Source organism: Bombina bombina, chromosome 10 (assembly GCF_027579735.1).
Source record: "Bombina bombina isolate aBomBom1 chromosome 10, aBomBom1.pri, whole genome shotgun sequence".
Classification (NCBI taxonomy): Eukaryota; Metazoa; Chordata; class Amphibia; order Anura; family Bombinatoridae; genus Bombina; species Bombina bombina.
This window is the reverse complement of record NC_069508.1, coordinates 85811637-85835014: the sequence shown is the minus strand read 5'-3', so window position 1 is coordinate 85835014 and position 23378 is coordinate 85811637.

Here is a 23378-nt window from a genome sequence, read left to right as displayed (position 1 = left end):
CTCCCCCTATCGGGGGAGGTCTATATGGCCTGCGTGATCACCCTGACAAAGTATAACAACAAGACATGTGGTCTGGGACCCATGGTAACTAGGTTGTGTTAAGTATTACTGTTCTTAGCAGTTTAATACCTGTTACTTCCCCTATCGGGGGAGGTCTATATGGCCTGCATGATTACCCTGACAACATATAACAACAAGATATGCGGTCTGGGACCCATGGTAACTAGGTTGTGTTAAGTATTAGTGTTCTTAGCAGTTTAATACCTGTTACTCTCCCTATCGGGGGAGGTCTATATGGCCTGCATGATTACCCTGACAAAGTATAACAACAAGACATGCGGTCTGGGACCCATGGTAACTAGGTTGTGTTAAGTATTACTGTTCTTAGCAGTTTAATACCTGTTACTCCCCCTATCGGGGGAGGTCTATATGGCCTACATGATTACCCTGACAAAGTATAACAACAAGACATGCGGTCTGGGACCCATGGTAACTAGGTTGTGTTAAGTATTAGTGTTCTTAGCAGTTTAATACCTGTTACTCCCCCTATCAGGGGAGGTCTATATGGCCTACATGATTACCCTGACAAAGTATAACAACAAGAAATGCGGTCTGGGACCCATGGTAAGGTTACTTCCTTTTGCACAATAGAGTACAGGTATGGCATCGATTTTAGGAACCCGGAGATAATTGTTAGGAACCGGGAGATGGAAAAAGATACTTGGACACCCAGTACAGTTCGTTCTCCTTCAGCCTTTTTATACGAGGGTCCCGGACCCTCAACAGAAACAACAGCATGAAACACCACATATGCCATCCTTTTTAATAATCCAGTACAGGTATGGCATTGATTTTAGGAACCCGGAGATAATTTTTAGGAACCGGGAGATGGAAAAAGATGCTTGGACACACAGTACAGGTGGTTCTCCTTCAGCCTTTTTATACAAGGGTCCAGGACCCTCAACAGAAACAACAGCATGAAACACCACATATTCCATCCTTTTGGACAATCAAGTACAGGTATGGCATTGATTTTAGGAACCCGGAGATAATTTTTATGAACCGGGAGATGGAAAAAGATGCTTGGACACACAGTACAGGTCGTTCTCCTTCAGCCTTTTTATATGAGGGTCCCGGACCCTCAACAGAAACAACAGCATGAAACACCACATATGCCATCCTTTTGAATAATCCAGTACAGGTATGGCATTGATTTTAGGAATCCGGAGATAATTTTTAGGAACCGGGAGATGTAAAAAGATGCTTGGACACCCAGTACAGGTCATTCTCCTTCAGCCTTTTTATACGAGGGTCCAGGACCCTCAACAGAAACAACAGCATGAAACACCACATATTCCATCCTTTTGAACAATCAAGTACAGGTATGGCATTGATTTTAGGAACCCGGAGATAATTTTTAGGAACCGGGAGATGGAAAAATATGCTTGGACACCCATTACAGGTCGTTCTCCTTCAGCCTTTTTATATGAGGGTCCAGGACTAGTGATGTCGCGAACCTAAAATTTTCGGTTTGCAAACGGCGGACTCAAACTTCCGGTATTGTTCACGAACCCGCGAACCGCCATTGAATTCAATAGGCAGGCGAACTTTAAAACCTACAAGGACTCTTTCTGGCCACAATAGTGATGGAAAAGTTGTTTCAAGGGTACTAACACCTGGACTGTGGCATGCTGGAGGGGGATCCCTGGCAAAACTTCCATGGAAAATTACATAGTTTATGCAGAGTCTGCTTTTAACCCATAATGGGCCTAAATCAACTAACATTCCCAAATTGTTTGCAATAACGTGCTTTAAAACATCAGTTATGATGTCGTATCTATCAGGTAGTGTAAGGGTTACGGCCGCATCACAGTGACAGAGCAAACTCCAAGTGTTACGCACCGCAATCAACCGCAAACAGTCCACTTGCACAACCACGAGATAGATAGATAGATAGATTTGATAGATAGATACATAGATAACATAGCTCAATCGATGCAATATACATATGATCGATACACTGTACATAGCTCAATAGATGCAATATACATTCGATCGATACGAATTACATCGATCAATAGATGCAATATACATTTGATAGATATGAATGACATTAACCAAAATATGTAATATACATTTTATAGATACAAATTACATTGATCAATAGATACGTTTGATAGTTTGATCGATTTGATATATAAATAAATGTATTTGAAATATATATCATTTCCCTGACAGAGTATAACAATAAGACATGTGGTCTGTGACCTGTGGTGTGTTAAGTAGTAATATTCTTAACATTTTACTACAACCTGTTACTCCCCCTATCAGATGAGGTCTATATGGCCTTCATTTGTGGAACCGGGAGATGGAAGAAGATGATTGTTCTGTCCTCCTACTTCAAATTTGTCAGAAACACAAGTGGCTGTCTCAAAACATCACGGACAGAAGATAGATTGATAGATAGGATAGATAGATATACATAGATTGATAGTTAGATAGAATCGATAGAAGAGAAATAGATAGATTTGTTAGTTATATAATTACCCTGATAAAGTCTAATAATTAAACATGCGTTCTTGGACCCAACTAGGTTGTGTTAAGTAGTACTATTCTTCGCACTTTCAGCCCTGTAACTCCCCCTATTGGTGGAGGTCTATATTGCGGTTATGATTACCCTGACAAAGTATAACAACAAGACACGCGGTCTGGGACCCATGGTAATTTTGTTGTGTTAAGTAAAACTTTTCTTATCACTTGAATCCCTCTTACCCCCCCCCCCCTTTTGTTGGAGCTCTATATGGCCTGCATGATTAGCCAGACAAAGTATAATAATAAAACATCTGGTCTTGGACCCATGGTAATTAGGTTGTATTTAAGTAGTACTATTCTTATAACTGTAATCCCTGTTACTCCCCCTATCAAGGGACGTCTATATGGCCTGCATGATTACCCTGACAAAGTATAACATCAAGACACATGGTGTTGGACCCATGATAACTAGCTTGTGTTAATTATTACTTTTCTTAGCACTTTAATCCCTGTTACCCCCCCCCTATTGGGGGTTGTCTATATGGCCTGCCTGATTACCCTGAAAAATATAATAATAAGATATGCGGTGGCGACAGGCGGGGGAGTGGCACTGGTCACTTGAGACCTGCCCAAAGCACAGCTGGACGTAGATGGTGCGTCAAGGTTAGGAGGACTAGCAGCGGAAGCTGAAGAAGATTGGGTGTCCTGTGTTAGCCATTTAACTAGGTCCTCCTCAGAAGTTTTCGCATCCCCCCTGGCACCCGGCGTCTGAACAATGTGCATATTTGTAGGGTCTAAAGGAATCGCAGCACCACGACCACGGAACCTGCGGGGTGGCCTGCCTCTGCCTGTCATTTTTTTAAAAATGGACACTAACAATACTATTACACCAATTGAGTGGTGGCACTGTGAAAGTGGGCACAGTATATGCTGTGAGACTGACAACAACAAAAAAGACAGATGTTTCAAAAATCACAAATTGTTAAAATATTACAAGTACTGTGACAACAAATATGATTGTTTGTCACTAGTTGGCAAATGGGCCTGTCTGGCACACATGCTGGGAGAAAGGAAACTGCAATTCAATGGCACTAGGAGACTGAAGAATCACAGTCAAAACAGTTATGATTAACAAAAATTCCAATCCTGTTACAATAAATATGATTGGTGGCACTAATTGGCTAGTTGGGACTGGCACACAGGCAGGAGGAAAATGCAATTCAAGGGCACTAGTAGACTGCAGATTGACAGTCAAAACAGTGATAATTGACAAATTTTGCAATACTGTTAAAAGAAATATGATTGCTGGCACTAATTGGATAGTTGGGCCTGGCACACAGGCTGGCAGGCAGTAGAAAAGTGCAATTCAATGGCATGAGCAAACTGAGGATTAAGATCAACAATCAAATTTTTTTTAATTAGTAACTATACTGTGACAACAATTATGATTGGTGTAAATAGTTGGCAAGACGGCCTGGCACAAAAGGCTGGCAGGCAGGAGGTAAATGCAATTCAAGGACACTAGGAGACTGAATACTTACAGTCAAAACAGTGATGATTGACAATTTTTGCAATACTGTTAAAAGAAATATGATTGCTGACAATAATTGGCTAGGTGGGCCTGGCACACAGCAGGCTGCAAGGCAGGAGGAAAGTGCAATTCAATGGCACCAGCAAACTGAGGATTCACAACAACTATTACCAAAAATTTTAATTTTTAATTATTAAGAATACTGTGACAACAAATATGATTGGTGTAAATATTTTTCAAGTAGGCCTGGCACACAGGCTTGGAAGGCAGTAGAAAAGTGCAATTCTAGGGCACGAGCAAACTGAGGATTAAGATCAACAATCAAGAATTTTTAAATTTTAATTAGTAACTATACTGTGACAACAATTATGATTGGTGTAAATAGTTGGCAAGACGGCCTGGCACAAAAGGCTGGCAGGCAGGAGGTAAATGCAATTCAAGGACACTAGGAGACTGAATACTGACAGTCAAAACAGTGATGATTGACAATTTTTGCAATACTGTTAAAAGAAATATGATTGCTGGCAATAATTGGCTAGGTGGGCCTGGCACACAGCAGGCTGCAAGGCAGGAGGAAAGTGCAATTCAATGGCACTAGCAAACTGAGGATTCACAACTATTACCAAAAATTTTAATTTTTAATTATTAAGAATACTGTGACAACAAATATGATTGGTGTAAATATTTTTCAAGTAGGCCTGGCACACAGGCTTGGAAGGCAGTAGAAAAGTGCAATTCTATGGCACGAGCAAACTGAGGATTAAAATCAGCAATCAAAATTTTTTTAATTTTAATTAGTAACTATACTGTCTGTGACAACAATTATGATTGGTGTAAATAGTTGGCTAGACGGCCTGGCACAAAAGGCTGGCAGGCAGGAGGTAAATGCATATCAATGGCACTAGGAGACTGAATATTTGCAGTCCAAAAAATTATTATTTTTATTTTTTTATATACTGTTACAAGAATTATGATTGGTGCCACTAATTGGCTAGTTGGGCCTGGCACACAGGCTGGCAGATATGAGTCGTGGATGGTAGGTAGGGCAGCAATTTAACACAGTATGCTGTGTAAGTGACAAAAACACAGGCCTTATAGAAAATTAAGTTAGATTACACTAGCAAAATATTTTTAAATTTTAGATTTTAATATTAAAATTATGTTAAGAAGTGCAATGCACATATGAGTGGTCGCACTGGCTGGCTGCTACGTAGGGCAGCAATTAACAACAGTATGCTGTGTAAGTCAGATATACAGTTAGACACAGGCCTGATAGAAAATAAAATTAGATTACACTAGCATAATGATTTAAAGACTTTTTTTTGGGAATTTAAAGAAAAAGGTTAAGCACATACATATGAATCGTGGCTGATAGCCTTGGAAGGGCAGCTATTAAAAACAGAAGGCTCTGTAAGTCAGATACACACACGCCTGATAGAAAATACTATTAGATTACACTAGAAAAATGATTTAAATTATTTTTTTGGGGGGGAAATTAAAAAAAGGTTAAACACATATAAGTTGTGGCTCATAGGCTAGGGAGGGCAGCAAGTAAACACAGTAGGCTCTGTATGTCAGCAAAACACACAGGCCTGATAGAAAATTATATTAGATTACACTATCAAACAAATTTAAACTTTTTTTTTTATATTTAAATTAAGGTGAAGAAGATATGAGTGCTGGGTGGCTGCCTGGCACAGACCAATTAACCAAAAGACTGAAAAAAATGAGGTATATTAATGCTGAGTGAGCCTGACAGACACAGGCCTGATAGTAAATGTAATTAGATTACACTAGCAAAATTTTTTTTTTTTTTTTTTTTTAAATTTAAAATGTTATAAACGGATATTAACACTAGTGGCTGTCACAGAGCAATGAACCAGAGTATATGCTGTGTGACACAGGCCTGATAGAAAATGAAAAAAAATTACACTAGCAAAATAATTAAATTTTTTGGTTAGTTAAATTTAAACTAATGTTGTTAGGGAGATATCAGTGGTGGCAGTAATCACAGCATATGCTGTGAGCCTTAAACACACAGCCTGAAAGCCAGGCAAATGCTAATAAAAAAAGAAAAAAAAAAAACGGCACGAAATATAGCCCTAAAAAGGGCTTTTTGGGGTGCTGTGCTTCCAGCAGAGATGAGTGGAGTCCTTCTGGACTGTAGTGGACACTAAATACACTAGCCTAGCTATGTTTTTCTTATTAATGTCAGGAGCAAAAACACAACACGTCCTCTCATTAAGAAAGCAAGGTCGTTATGAGTCTAAAATGGCGGATTCCGAGTAGCTGTGAGGGTCTGTGAGGGAGTGTCTGATGTTGATTGGCTCTAATGTGTCAGATGGCTGTGACATAAATGATGACACATAGGGGCGGATCGAACATCGTCATGTGTTCGCCCACAAACACGAACGCGAAAAAGCTATGTTCGCTGTGAACCGTTCGCGGGCGAACAGTTCGGGACATCACTATCCAGGACCCTCAACAGAAACAACAGCATGAAACACCACATATGCCATCCTTTTGAACAATAGAGTACAGGTATGGCATCCATTTTAGGAACCCGGAGATAATTTTTAGGAACCGGGAGATAGAAAAAGATGCTTGGACACCCAGTACAGGTGGTTCTCCTTCAGCCTTTTTATACGAGGGTCCCGGACCCTCAACAGAAACAACAGCATGAAACACCACATATGCCATCCTTTTGAATAATCCAGTACAGGTATGGCATCGATTTTAGGAACCCGGAGATAATTTTTAGGAACCGGGAAATTGAACAAAAAACGTGCTTGGACACCCAGTACAGGTCTTTCTCCTTCAGCCTTTTTATACGATGGTCCACGACCCTCAACAGGCACAATTGCATGAAACACCACATATGCAATTCTTTTGCACAACAGATTACAGATATGGCATTGATTGTAGGAACCCGGAGATAATTTTTTGGAACCTGGAAATTGAAAAAAAAACAGGCGTGGACACCCAGTACAGGTCGTTCTCCTTCAGCCTTTTTATACGATGGTCCACGACCCTGAACAGGCACAACAGCATGAAACACCACATATGACATCTTTTTGAACAATCGAGTACAGGTATGGCATCGTTTTTAGGAACCCATAGATAATTTTTTGGAACCGTGAGATTGAAAAAGATGCTTGGTCGGTCCTCCTACTTCAAATTTGGGGCACTGCGCGTGCAATCTACTGTGCCACCAGATATGAGTGGTGTGTTAATGAGTACTATTCTTAACAGTTTCATCACTGTTATCTCCCTTTTTTTGGTTTTGGTTTTGTAGCCACAGTGCAGCACCAGAGGCCAGAAAAATTAGGCATATCCAAATGCCTGAAAAATTAGGTATTTTTGCAGCCGCTGCTGTGGCAGCGGCCAGAAAAATTGATGTTTGTAAAACAGTTAGAAAGTGCCATAAAACCTTGCGGCTTGAACACTAGTTGTTGGCGGATAAGTCACGCAAGTCATCCGGCATTCTAAGAAAAAATACGGCAGCGTGTGTACCATTTGTAGCCCAATGCAGCTCATCTCATCATCAGGCCTTTTTTACTCAAATGTATCGCCCAATGTCAGTCCCTTCGGGATCCATCCCTCATTCATTTTAATAAAGGTGAGATAATCAAGACTTTTTTGACCTAGGCGACTTCTCTTCTCAGTGACAAAACCTCCTGCTGCACTGAAGGTCCTTTCTGACAGGACACTTGAAGCGGGGCAGGCCAGAAGTTCGATTGCAAATTGGGATAGCTGAGGCCACAGGTCAAGCCTGCACACCCAGTAGTCAAGGGGTCCATCGCTCCTCAGAGTGTCGAGATCCGCAGTTAATGCTAGGTAGTCTGCTACCTGTCGGTTGAGTCTTTCTCTGAGGCTGGATCCCGAAAGGCTCTGGCGATGCATAGGAGTTAAAAAGGTCTGCATGTCCTCCATCAACAACACGTCAGGAAAGCGTCCTGTCCTTGCCACTGTGGTCGTGGGAGGAGGAGGATGATAACTTTAATCTCTTCCCCTGTTAGATTCCCGTTGTGCTGTGACATCACCCTTATACGCTGTGTAAAGCATAGTTTTAAATTTATTTTGGAACTGCTCCATCCTTTCCGACTTGCGGGAATTTGGTAACATTTCAGTCACTTTATGCTTATACCGGGGGTCTAGTAGCGTGGACACCCAGTACAGGTCGTTCTCCTTCAGCTTTTTTATACGAGGGTCCCTCAACAGGCACAACAGCATGAAAGACCCCATTTGCACAAGGTTGGATGCCGAGCTAATCATGTCCCGTTCCTCGTCCTCACTGATGTCACTGAAGGTATCTTCTTCCCCCCAGCCACGTACAACACCACGGGTACCAGATAGGTGACAACAACAAGCACCCTGGGATGCCTGTTGTGCTTTGTCTTCCTCCTCCTCCTCAAAGCCACATTCCTCCTCTGACTCCTCTTCCTCACAATCCTCTTCCTGCGTTGCCGCCAGTCCAGCAAGTGATGCTGATAAGGCTGTTCCTGGTGGTGATGGACACCACAACTCTTCCTCTTCACGCTCATCTACGGCCTGATCCAGCACTCTTCGCAGGGCATGCTCCAGGAAGAAAACAAATGGTATGATGTCACTGATGGTGCCTTCGGTGCGACTGACAAGGTTTGTCACCTCCTCAAAAGGATGCATGAGCGTCCAGTAATTTGGAAAAAAAATCCCCAGCTCCCCAGAGGCTGTCCTAGCACCCCGGTCATACAAATGCTTGTTAACAGCTTTTTCTTGTTGGAGCAGGCGGTCGAACATTAGGAGTGTTGAATTCCAACATGTCGGGCTGTCGCAAATCAAGCGCCTCACTGGCAGGAAGAGGTTATGGAAGAGGATGGAGTAGGAGGAGTAGAGGAGGTAGCAGCAGGCCTGCTTGCAAGTCGTGGCGGTGTCACCAACTCCTCTGCAGAGACACGCATTCCATGATTGTCAGCTGTCAGCAGGTTTACCCAGTGCGCAGTGTAGGTGATATACCTGCCCTGACCATGCTTTGCAGACCAGCTATCAGTGGTCATATGGACCCTTGCCCCAACGCTGTGTGCCAGACATGCCATTACTTCCTTTCGCACAATCGAGTACAGGTTTGGGATTGCCTTTTGTGAAAAGAAATTTTGGCCAGGTACCTTCCACTGCGGTGTCCCAATAGATACAAATTTTTTTAAAAGCCTCAGACTCCACCGGCTTGTATGGTAAAAGCTGGCGGACTAAGAGTTCAGACAAGCCAGCTGTCAGACGCCGGGCAAGGGGGTGACTTTGGGAAATTGGCTTCTTACGCTCAAACATGTCCTTGACAGACACCTGACTGTGGGCAGATGACCAGGAACTGCTACGTAAGAGAGAGTGGAGGATGGTTGAGAGGGGGCAAGGAGGACAGCAGTGGTTGATGTGGCTGAAGATGCTGGACCAGGAGGAGGAGGGCGGCTTTGAGTTTGTGTGCTGTTTCTACTCATGTGTTCTTCCCATCGGCATTTGTGATGTGAGACAATGTGCCTTCGCAAAGCAGTTGTACCTAGGTGGCTGTTGGACTTCCCACGACTCAGTTTCTTTTGGCACAGGTTGCAAATGGCATCGCTGTTGTCAGAGGCAGACACACAAAAAAAATGCCACACTGCTGAGCTCTGCAATGATGGCATTCTGGTGGTGTCAACAGCATGCGTTGATTGGCGTGCTGTCTGGCTGACCTCGGGTGCTGATGCATGCTGTCTGACTGTGCCACTAGCTCCTTGCGACGACCTACCCCTGCTTCCAACTCGTCTCCTCCTCCTCCTCTCTGTCTCCCCATCTGAACTTTCCCCCTCTTCTTCTTCTCTTCTAGCGGGCACCCACGTGACATCCATGGACACATCATCATCAACAGCTTCACTTGTATCTGACACATCAACAAAGGAAGCAGTGGGTACAACATCATCATCATCACACCATGCGTCCATGTCTGTAATGCTGCCTGACGGAGACATATCACTGTTATCTACATCCTCTGTCAATGATGGTTGCGCATCACTCATTTCTTCCAACTGATGTGTCAATAACTCCTCTGACAGATCAAGTGAAGCGGCTGTGGTGCTAGTGTTGGTGGTGGCGACAGGCAGGCGAGTGGCACTGGTCACTTGAGAGGTGCCCAAAGCACAGCTGGAGGTGGATGGTGCATCAAGGTTAGGACTAGGAGCGGAAGCTGTAGAAGATTGGGTGTCCTGTGTTAGCCATTCAACTAGGTCCTCCTCAGAACTTTTCGCGTCCCTGGCACCTGGCCTCTGAACACTGTGCATAGTTGTAGGGTCTAAGGGAATCACAGCACCACGACCACGACGGCACCTGCGGGGTGGCCCGCCTCTGCCTGTCATTTTTTTTAAAATGTACACTTACAATACTATTAAACAAATTATGAGTGGTGGCACTGGGCAAGTGGGCACAGTATACGCTGTGAGCCTGACACAAAAAAGCAGACTGATGTTTCAAAGTCAAATTTTTTTATTTTTTAAATATTAAAAGTACTGTGACAACAAATATGAGTGGTGCCACTAATTTGACAAGTGGCCCTGGCACACACGCTGGCAGGCAGGCAACTTCAATTAGATTACAATAGTAGACTGATGTTTCACAGTCAAAAAAGTTTTTTTATTAAAAATTTAAAATACTGTTATAACAAATATGAGTGGTGGCACTAGTTGGCAAGTGGGCCTGGCACACACGCTGGCAGGCAGGCAACTGCAATTCAATTGCACTAGCAGACTGATGATTCACAGTCAAAAAAGTTTTTATTTTAAATATTTACAATACTGTTATAACAAATATGATTGGTGGCACTAGTTGGCTAGTGTGCCTGGCACACACGCTGGCAGGCAGGAAACTGCAATTCAGTTGCACTAGCAGACTGATGAATCACAGTCAAAAAAGTTTTTATTTTAAATATTTACACTACTGTTATAACAAATATGATTGGTGGCACTAGTTGGCAAGTGGGCCTGGCACACACGCTGGCAGGCAGGCAACTTCAATTAGATTACACTAGCAGACTGATGTTTCACAGTCAAAAAAGTGTTTATTTTAAATATTTACACTACTGTTATAACAAATATGATTGGTGGCACTAGTTGGCAAGTGGGCCTGGCACACACGCTGGGAGGAAGGCAACTGCAATTAGATTACACTAGCTGACTGATGTTTCACAGTCAAAAAGTTTTTATTTTAAATATTTACAATACTGTTATAACAAATATGATTGGTGGCACTAGTTGGCAAGTGGGCCTAGCACACACGCTGGCAGGCAGGCAACTGCAATTCAATTGCACTAGCAGACTGATGATTCACAGTCAAAAAAGTTTTTATTTTAAATATTTACAATACTGTTATAAGAAATATGATTGGTGGCACTAGTTGGCTAGTGGGCCTGGCACACACGCTGGCAGGCAGGCAGGCAACTGCTATTCAATTGCACTAGCAGACTGATGATTCACAGTCAAAAAAGTTTTTATTTTAAATATTTACACTACTGTTATAACAAATATGATTGGTGGCACTAGTTGGCAAGTGGGCCTGGCACACACGCTGGCAGGCAGGCAACTGCAATTCAATTGCACTAGCAGACTGATGATTCACAGTCAAAAAAAGTTTTTATTTTAAATATTTACAATACTGTTATAAGAAATATGATTGGTGGCACTAGTTGGCTAGTGGGCCTGGCACACACGCTGGCAGGCAGGAAACTGCAATTCAATTGCACTAGCAGACTGATGATTCACAGTCAAAAAAGATTTTATTTTAAATATTTACACTACTGTTATAACAAATATGATTGGTGGCACTAGTTGGCAAGTGGGCCTGGCACACACGCTGAGAGGAAGGCAACTGCAATTAGATTACACTAGATGACTGATGTTTCACAGTCAAAAAAGTTTTTATTTTAAATATTTACAATACTGTTATAACAAATATGATTGGTGGCACTAGTTGGCAAGTGGGCCTGGCACACACGCTGAGAGGAAGGCAACTGCAATTAGATTACACTAGATGACTGATGTTTCACAGTCAAAAAAGTTTTTATTTTAAATATTTACAATACTGTTATAACAAATATGATTGGTGGCACTAGTTGGCAAGTGGGCCTGGTACACACGCTGGCAGGCAGGCAACTGCAATTCAATTGCACTAGCAGACTGATGATTCACAGTCAAAAAAGTTGTTAATTTAAATATTTAGACTACTGTTATAACAAATAGGATTCGTGGCACTAGTTGGAAAGTGGGCCTGGCACACACAATGGCAGACAGGCAACTGCAATTAAATAACACTAGCAGACTGATGTAAAAGTTTTTTTTTAAAAAAGTTACACTAATGTTACAACAGATAGTAGTGGTGGCACTCAGGATAGAAGTAGGCACAGTATGTGCTGGCAGCCTGACACACAGGCTGGCACTAGTGGCAGCCAGGCTGGCCTGGCAACTAAAATTAAATAACACTAGAAGAGGACTGATGTAAAAAAGATTTTTTTTAAAAATTGACACTGAAGTTACACCAGATATAAGTGGTGGAAAACAGACACACAACCTGACACACAGGCCTGATGGGAAATGAAATTAGATTACACTAGCAAAATGATGTAATTTTTTAATTTATTTTTTTATTTAATATAATGTTAACCAGATATCAGTGGTGGCACTGAAGAATTAATCACACTATATGATGTGGGCCTGACACACAGGCCTGATAGAAAATGAAATTAGATTACACTAGCAAAATGATTTAAAAGTTGTTTTTTTTAAATTTACACTAATGTTAAGCAGATATCAGTGGTGGCACTAATCACAGTATATGCTGTGAGCCTCACACACAGGCTGACAGCCAGGCAAATGCAAATAAAATTACAAATAATAAAAAAAAAAAGGGCTTTTTGGGCTGAAGTTCTAGCCCTAAAAAGGGCTTTTTGGGGTGCTGTCCTTACAGCAGAGATTAGATGAGTCCTTTAGGACTGTAGTGGACACTAAATACACTAGCCTAACTATCTATTTCCCTATAATATCAGCAGCAGCAGCACTAAACCTCCTCTCACTAACATTGCAAGATTGTAATGAATCTAAAATGGCTGCTGCCCAGGAGCTGGGAGGGTCTGTGAGGGAGTGTCTGCTGCTGATTGGCTCAAATGTGTCTGCAGGCTGTGAGATACAGGGTCAAAGTTTCCCCAATGATGACGAATAGGGGGCGGATCGAACATCGCATATGCGAACTGAAGGTATCTTCTTCCCCCCAGCCACGTACAACACCACGGGTACCAGATAGGTGACAACAACGAGCACCCTGGAATGCCTGTTGTGCTTGGTCTTCCTCCTCCTCCTCAAAGCCACATTCCTCCTCTGACTCCTCTTCCTCACAATCCTCTTCCTGCGTTGCCGCCGGTTCAGCAAGCGATGCTGATAAGGCTGTTTCTGGTGGTGATGGACACCACAACTCTTCCTCTTCCTCTTCACGCTCATCTACGGCCTGATCCAGCACTCTTTGCAGGGCACGCTCCAGGAAGAAAACAAATGGTATGATGTCGCTGATGGTGCCTTCGGTGCGACTGACAAGGTTTGTCACCTCCTCAAAAGGACGCATGAGCCTACAGGCATTGCGCATGAGCGTCCAGTAATTTGGAAAAAAAATCCCCAGCTCCCCAGACGCTGTCCTAGCACCCCGGTCATACAAATGCTCGTTAATAGCTTTTTCTTGTTGGAGCAGGCGGTCGAACATTAGGAGTGTTGAATTCCAACGTGTAGGGCTGTCACAAATCAAGCGCCTCACTGGCAGGTTGTTTCGACGCTGGATATCGGACATGTGCGCCATGGCCGTGTAGGAACGCCTGAAATGGCCACACACCTTCCTGGCCTGCTTCAGGATGTCCTGTAAGCCTGGGTACTTATGTACAAAGCATTGTACAATCAGATTACACACATGTGCCATACACGGCACATGTGTCAACTTGCCCAATTTCAATGCCGCCACCAAATTACTTCCATTGTCAGAAACAACTTTGCCAATCTCCAGTTGGTGCGGAGTCAGCCACTGATCCACCTGTGCGTTCAGGGCTGACAGGAGTGCTGGTGCGTTGTGACTCTCGGCTTTCAGGCAAGTCAACCCCAAGACGGCGTGACACTGCCGTATCCGGGATGTTGAATAGTACCTGGGGAGCTTGGGGGGTGCCGTTGATGTGGAGCAAGACGCAGAAGCAGAAGAGGACTCAGCCGAGGAAGAGGTTATGGAAGAGGATGGAGTAGGAGGAGTAGAGGAGGTAGCAGCAGGCCTGCCTGCAAGTCGTGGCGGTGTCACCAACTCCTTTGCAGAGACACGCATTCCATGATTGTCAGCTGTCAGCAGATTTACCCAGTGCGCAGTGTAGGTGATATACCTGCCCTGACCATGCTTTGCAGACCAGCTATCAGTGGTCATATGGACCCTTGCCCCAACGCTGTGTGTCAGACATGCCATTACTTCCTTTCGCACAATCGAGTACAGGTTTGGGATTGCCTTTTGTGAAAAGAAATTTTGGCCAGGTACTTTCCACTGCAGTGTCCCAATAGATACAAATTTTTTGAAAGCCTCAGACTCCACCAGCTTGTATGGTAAAAGTTGGCGGACTAAGAGTTCAGACAAGCCAGCTGTCAGATGCCGGGTAAGGGGGTGACTTTGGGAAATTGGCTTCTTACGCTCAAACATGTCCTTGACAGACACCTGACTGTGGGCAGATGACCAGGAACTGCTACGTAAGAGAGACTGAGTGGAGGATGGTTGAGAGGGGGCAAAGAGGACAGCAGTGGTTGACGTGGCTGAAGATGCTGGACCAGGAGGAGGAGGGCGGCTTTGAGTTTGTGTGCTGTTTCTACTCATGTGTTCTTCCCATCAGCGTTTGTGATGTGAGACAATGTGCCTTCGCAAAGCAGTTGTACCTAGGTGGCTGTTGGACTTCCCACGACTCAGTTTCTTTTGGCACAGGTTGCAAATGGCATCGCTGTTGTCAGAGGCAGACACACAAAAAAATGCCACACTGCTGAGCTCTGCAATGATGGCATTCTTGTGGTGTCAACAGCATGCGTTGATTGGCGTGCTGTCTGGCTGACCCCGGGTGCCGATGCATGCTGTCTGACTGTGCCACTAGCTCCTTGCGACGACCTCCCCCTGCTTCCAACTCGTCTCCTCCTCCTTCTCCTCTCTGTCTCCCCATCTGAACTTTCCCCCTCTTCTTCTTCTCTTCTAGCGGGCACCCACGTGACATCCACGGACACATCATCATCAACCGCTTCACTTGTATCTGACACATCAACAAAGGAAACCGCAGTGGGTACAACATCATCATCATCACACCGTACGTCCATGTCTGTAATGTTGCCTGACGGAGACATATCACTGTTATCTACATCCTCTGTCAATGATGGTTGCACATCACTCATTGCTTCCAACTGATGTGTCAATAACTCCTCTGACAGATCAAGTGAAGCGGCTGTGGTGCTAGTGTTGGTGGTGGCGACAGGCAGGCGAGTGGCACTGGTCACTTGAGAGATGCCCAAAGCACAGCTGGAGGTGGATGGTGCGTCAAGGTTAGGACTAGGAGCGGAAGCTGTAGAAGATTGGGTGTCCTGTGTTAGCCATTAAACTAGGTCCTCCTCAGAACTTTTGTGTCCCTGGCACCTGGCCTCTGAACACTGTGCATAGTTGTAGGGTCTAAGGGAATCACAGCACCACGACCACGACAGCACCTGCAGGGTGGCCTGCCTCTGCCTGTCATTTTTTTAAAAATGTACACTTACAATACTATTAAACAAATTATGAGTGGTGGCACTGGGCAAGTGGGCACAGTATACGCTGTGAGCCTGACACAAAAAAGCAGACTGATTTTCAAAGTCAAAAATGTTTATTTTTTAAATATTAAAAGTACTGTGACAACAAATATGAGTGGTGCCACTAACTTGGCAAGTGGCCCTGGCACACACGCTGGCAGGCAGGCAACTTCAATTAGATTACAATAGTAGACTGATGTTTCACAGTCAAAAAAGTTTTTTTATTAAATATTTAAAATACTGTTATAACAAATATGAGTGGTGGCACTAGTTGGCAAGTGGGCCTGGCACACATGCTGGCAGGCAGGCAACTGCAATTCAATTGCACTAGCAGACTGATGATTCACAGTCAAAAAAGTTTTTATTTTAAATATTTACAATACTGTTATAACAAATATGATTGGTGGCACTAGTTGAATAGTGTGCCTGGCAGACACGCTGGCAGGCAGGAAACTGCAATTCAATTGCACTAGCAGACTGATGAATCACAGTCAAAAAAGTTTTTATTTTAAATATTTACACTACTGTTATAACAAATATGATTGGTGGCACTAGTTGGCAAGTGGGCCTGGCACACACGCTGGCAGGCAGGCAACTTCAATTAGATTACACTAGCAGACTGATGTTTCATAGTCAAAAAAGTGTTTATTTTAAATATTTACAATACTGTTATAACAAATATGATTGGTGGCACTAGTTAGCAAGTGGGCCTAGCACACACGCTGGCAGGCAGGCAGGCAACTGCAATTCAATTGCACTAGCAGACTGATGATTCATAGTCAAAAACGTTTTTATTTTAAATATTTACAATACTGTTATAACAAATATGATTGGTGGCACTAGTTGTCTAGTGGGCCTGGCACACACGCTGGCAGGCAGGAAACTGCAATTCAATTGCACTAGCAGACTGATGATTCACAGTCAAAAAAGATTTTATTTTAAATATTTACACTACTGTTCTAAGAAATATGATTGGTGGCACTAGTTGTCTAGTGGGCCTGGCACACACGCTGGCAGGCAGGAAACTGCAATTCAATTGCACTAGCAGACTGATGATTCACAGTCAAAAAAGTTTTTATTTTAAATATTTACACTACTGTTATAACAAATATGATTGGTGGCACTAGTTGGCAAGTGGGCCTGGCACACACTCTGGGAGGAAGGCAACTGCAATTAGATTACACTAGATGACTGATGTTTCACAGTCAAAAAAGTTTTTATGTTAAATATTTTCAATACTGTTATAACAAATATGATTGGTGGCACTAGTTGGCAAGTGGGCCTGGCACACACGCTGGCAGGCAGGCAACTGCAATTCAATTGCACTAGCAGACTGATGATTCACAGTCAAAAAAGTTTTTAATTTAAATATTTAGACTACTGTTATAACAAATAGGATTCGTGGCACTAGTTGGAAAGTGGGCCTGGCACACACGATGGCAGACAGGCAACTGCAATTAAATAACACTAGCAGACTGATGTAAAAGTTTTTTTTTAAAAAAGTTACACTAATGTTACAACAGATAGGAGTGGTGGCACTCAGGATAGAAGTAGGCACAGTATGTGCTGGCAGCCTGACACACAGGCTGGCACTAGTGGCAGGCTGGAATGGCAACTAAAATTAAATAACACTAGAAGACTGATGTAAAAGTTTTTTTTTACAAAATTTAAACTAATGTTACACCAGGTAGGAGTGGTGGCACTGAGGATGGAAGTAGGCACAGTATATGCTGGCAGCCTGACACACAGGCTGGCACTAGTGGCAGCCAGGCTGGCCTGGCAACTAAAATTAAATAACACTAGAAGAGGACAGATGTAAAAAAAAAATTAAAAAAAAATTGACACTAAAGTTACACCAGATATAAGTGGTGGAAAACAGACACACAACCTGACACACAGGCCTGATGGAAAATGAAATTAGATTACACTAGCAAAATGATGTAATTCTTTTATTTATTTTTTTATTTAAAATAATGTTAACCAGATATCAGTGGTGGCACTGAAGAATTAATCACACTATATGATGTGGGCCTGACACACAGGCCTGATAGAAAATGAAATTAGATTACACTAGCAAAATGATGTAAAAGTTTTTTTTTTTAATTTTACACTAATGTTACACCAGATATCAGTGGTGGCACAGAGCAATTAACCACAGTATATGCTGTGTGAGCCTGACACACAGGCCTGATAGAAAATGAAATTAGATTACACTAGCAAAATGATTTAAAAGTTGTTTTTTTTAAATTTACAATAATGTTAAGCAGATATGAGTGGTGGCTTGCTCAACAATTAACCACAGTATATGCTGTGTGAGCCTGACACACAGGCCTGATAGAAAATGAAATTAGATTACACTAGCAAAATGATTTAAAAGTAGTTTTTTTTTAATTTACAATAATGTTAAGCAGATATGAATGGTGTCTGGCACAGCAATTAACCACAGTATATGCTGTGTGAGCCTGACACACGGGCCTGCTAGAAAATAAAATTAGATTACACTAGCAAAATGATTTAAAAGTTGTTTTTTAAAATTTACACTAATGTTAAGCAGATATCAGTGGTGGCACTAATCACAGTATATGCTGTGAGCCTCACACACAGGCTGACAGCCAGGCAAATGCAAATAAAATTACAAATAATAAAAAAAAAAAACGACGGAAGTGCTAGCCCTAAAAAGGGCTTTTTGGGCTGAAGTTCTAGCCCTAAAAATGGCTTTTTGGGTTGCTGTCCTTGCAGCAGAGATTAGATGAGTCCTTCAGGACTGTAGTGGACACTAAATACACTAGCCTAGCTATCTATTTCCCTATAATATCATCATCAGCAGCACTAAACCTCCTCTCACTAATATTGCAAGATCGTAATGAATCTAAAATGGCTGCTGCCCAGGAGCTGGGAGGGTCTGTGAGGGAGTGTCTGCTGCTGATTGGCTCAAATGTGTCTGCAGGCTGTGAGATACAGGGTCAAAGTTTCCTCAATGATAACGAATAGGGGGCGGATCGAACATCGCATATGTTCGCCCGCCGCAGCGAACGCGATCAAGCTAAGATCACCGGGAACTGTTCTCCGGCGAACAGTTCGCGACATCACTATACACCAACAGGAGAAAGCAGGAATCTGTAGACTTCAGTCCACATCTGATACTTTGGGCCTTGGTTAGGAGTCTGAAAATCGGCACAAGGTTATAAAAAATAAGCAAAACTATACATTGTTACAAAACACTCCCAAATGGGCCATATAAATGGATCTTGTACAAAACATTTATGCAAAGAAAAATGTATTGTACAATATTTCTTTAAACTAGTTGGTAAGCCTGCCCAGAGGGCAGTATGTGTTGTTAATAAAAAAAAAATGAACTACAGAAAAAAATAAACAAAAGATCAAAAATTAAAAAATTAAACCTAATCCCTTTGAAAATTAAAAGGTCAAAAACGATGCGAGAGGGGGAGTTGTGTGTAGGTGACGTCATCACGCAATGTGAGACGCATCCCTGGAGAGAGCATGGAGATGGAGAGTGGTATACGAGACCGCGTCGACAGCTCAGTACCAGGAAGGAAACATTAGCCGTGAGAGAGCAGACTGAGGTGGCTAAGCTTAAAGGTCGCCTTGGCTGGTCCGGCTTTTGTTGGAGAACAGACGCGGGAGAGCGGATTGCCGCTCTAGTTGCAGCCTTACACTAGTGAAGGGTCTAGGGGCAGTCCAAAGCCTCGACCAAGTAAGCAGGGGCCAGGTGGTTGGCGTTTGGAGCTGGCACTACGGACCTGTCTCCTTGGAGGAGATCTTCGCCCCCGGAGGTGGATCACTGAGATTGCGTGCCATAAACCTAAAAAAAGGGACTGCTATAAAATAAAAACGCAAAAGGCTATAAACAAGTATTTATCATTGGGAGCAATCCTCTCTCCACAAGTACCCCTCTATGGTGTAACTGAAATATTTTAATCTTAAGAACAGCATATAAGTTTCTTGTGAATGAGAACCAACGCATTAATTTTAAGTTATACGTTACACATGTTTGCTCTTTGTGGGTGTTGGTGCGTATATGGATGATGCATTGCAATTACTCAGCATCAGCAAGGTATACTGCAGATAAAGTCTGCACGGTGTGAAATTGAATACTGGGACTAAATTACCCCTTTGGAAGGGCTTTGATATCTCTAGTGGACTATTTCCCTAAACAAAAGACTGACACCAGATAAAATACTGGGAACTACAAATTTTTCTAGCGTATGACAGTTTTTTGCTCTTTTGCCTGGAATCTAAAAAGTGAATCTATGTTTGATGAATAAAGGCACCTGTAACAGGGAATAAAAGAAAAAGAAAAAAAAGGAAAAAAGAGAAAGGGGGAAAGAAAGAAAGAAAGAAAGAAAGAAAGAAAGAAAGAAAGAAAGGAAAGAAAGAAAAACATAATAAAAGGGGGAGAGAGCAAGACTTCTACCTGTATAACAAGGCTCTGTCATATTTTTCCTGTATTAAAAATAAACCAAGACGAATCCTGGAAACCATCAAGTCTGGTTCAAGTCTGGTTCATTGGCGTAAAATTTGGAAGTAAAGTCTCTATAGGTACAGAAATCCTTTGATGGATAAATATCTATCGCATTCGAAAATGTCACCTAAGTTAAAATCTTTAGATAAGAAAAGCACCAAATCCACATTGTCTCCCAATAAATCCTCTATGGAAGAAAAACCACCTGAGTCCCCTGATGCCACGGCAATTGCCACTCAAGTATCAGCATTAATTATACCAAAGATTGAAGAGCTCCATGCATGGCTTGATTTGATCATGGGCGAAATCAGAGCTCAAAGGGATAGAATAAACTAGCTGGAGCAAAGGCTTTCGGACAGTGAAGATATTAAAAATATAATGAGTGCTAAATTGGAAGATGTGCTGTCACAAAATAAAGTCCTTGCAAATAAGATAGAAGATATAGAAAATAGAGCGAGGTGAAATAATCTACGAATAATAGGGCTTCCTGAATCAGTTAAATCCCAGGACCTAAAGAAATTTGTGGAAGAAACCCTCCCACATCTTCTGGCTATCCAGCAAGAGCACCCTTTAATCAGTTGAAAGGGTACACAGATTGGGCAGGGAACAGCAGGAACCTACTCAAGCCATAAAGAAACCGCGTCCAGTAATCACCAAGTTCCTAAATTTCCAGGGAAAAAATGAGCTCATTCAAGCATTTAGGAAGTAACAAAATCTACAATTTAATGGTGCAAGGATCTTGATTTTCCAGGACTTCTCAGTAGAGACTTCAGCTAAAAGGAGACAATTTTCACATATATGTTCTCGCCTAGTGCAGGAAAATAAATTTTTTTTCTCTACTTTATCCAGCTAAACTCAGAATTAAGTCTGGAGTAAATATTTTGTCTTTGAAACCCCTGAAGCAGCGCAAGCTTTTTTAGAGAACGAGTCAAAATAATATTAAGTATTTAATGAGAGTTCCCGATTTGTGGGTTTTATGTGCTTATATTTTTTTTATTGTTTTTTTCTCCCCAAATGTGGGTTTTTTGAGGCTTTTCAGTTCTTTGGCCTTTGGAGGAGATGTATTATGGTTTTTTTTTTTCTTTTTTTCTCTGTGTTTTCACTAGTTTAAACATGGTTTACCACAGTTGTTTATTTTCTGAGAACGCATCCCAGTTGTTTTTTTTTTTTTTTTTTACATGACTGGTTCACATTTAATAAATTTTGTTATATCTTTGTTATTATATTTAGGATTTAATGGTGAGGGACATATTTATAAAGGCCCCAATCGCTTGATATTAGGGTTGTTACTGACACAAGGCTTAATCGAAAACACCTTTTTATATTTATTTATGTTTGTGGTGCAAATTGAACTTAGTATAGGGTCTACGATTGCATTATTAAAGGATTATATTTTTTTTTCTTATTATCTAGCTAAAAATGATGTCTCACATTAATAATTTTGTTATATACAGGATGTTAGGTTTACTTTATCATGTTGATGGTTATAGCCACATAAATTACAGTTGCTTGAATTTAGGGGTATTGTTTTTCTGCAAATTTTTTTTTGTTCTTTACAATTGTTTCACAATTGATAACTTTGCTATATGCACGATGCTACACTTACTTTATGTGGATGATTGTAATTATACAGCCCCCAGTTGTTTAGAATTAGGGGCATCACAGACACAATGTTTATTGGTAAACACTTTATATTTGATATATTTATTTATGTTTTGGTGCAAAATGTTTCTATTGCTGGATTGTGAATGTTCTACTAAAAGATCGCACTATATTTATTATAGGTTTAAGGGTTTTTTTTTTGTTTTTTTTTCCTCTCTCCCTCCCCTTCTCTCTCCCCATCTTCCTTCTCTCTCCCCCTTTCCACTAAAAAAGCTTAGAAGATAAGGTTACTATCCTGGAATGTGGGAGGAATCCACTCGCCCATTAAAAGGAAGGCAGTGGTGAAGTTTTTAAGTAAAAGGGCTTTGGATATAATATGCTTGCAAGAGACGCATCTCTCCGATGCCGTGCATGCTAAATTTAGGGTATTCTTCATATAAAAAAGCGGCAAGAGGGGTTATGATATTATTTCACAATAATCTTGGACACAAAATTATTAAAGTAATGAAAGATAGAGAGGCCAGGTACCTATTGATCAGAATGAAGATCCAGAACCAGGTCTATCTAATAGTCAATTTATATAGTCCTAATAATACGGTCGAGGTATTCTGGAACCAATTACTTAAGAAGATCCTTAAGTTTTCGAACGACAAGATAGTAGTAACAGGCGACTTCAACATAACACCTAATTCACTTTTAGATAGAATTAGCCTGTATAAATCTAAAAAGAAATCCAAACAAATTAAATCTAAGCTTGATTATGAGAAGAAAATATTTAACTTATTTTTTCAGGTAGCTAATCTTATAGACATCTGGAGAAATTTAAATCCCAATTCTAGAGAATTTACTTGCCATTCTAAATCTCATAACACTTTGTCTAGACTGGATCTATATTTAATATCAGAGTCCCTGGCACCTAAGGTCTCTAAGTGTGCTATTTTGGAATTCACTTTATCAGACCATGCTCCTGTAATACTAACAATCCAAGTTAAGAGACCATTTACAACTAACTCCTTTTTTCAAACATATTTGGTAAATTCAAATAGATTTAAATCTTTCCTGATAAAAGCGTGGGAAGATTACTGTTCTTTTAATGGCCACTACAGAGATAATGTCCCTATTTTTTGGGAAACCGCCAAAGTATATTTAAAGGCGGAGATAATCTCCTATATGGCCAGGTCAAAAAAAGGAACAAGCATTTAAAGGTCAGGAGTTAACAAATAAATTAAAAGACGCTTATGCGCTGTATATAAGTAATCCTACTACTTTAAATAGAGATAATTATCTCTTTAACAAGAGGGAAAGGGACCATTTCCTGTTGGAACAGACGCAGGATTCAATTCAAATAAAAGCAGCCAAATTTAAGAGATATGGTAATAAAACCGGCAAGCTTCTGGCTTCCATT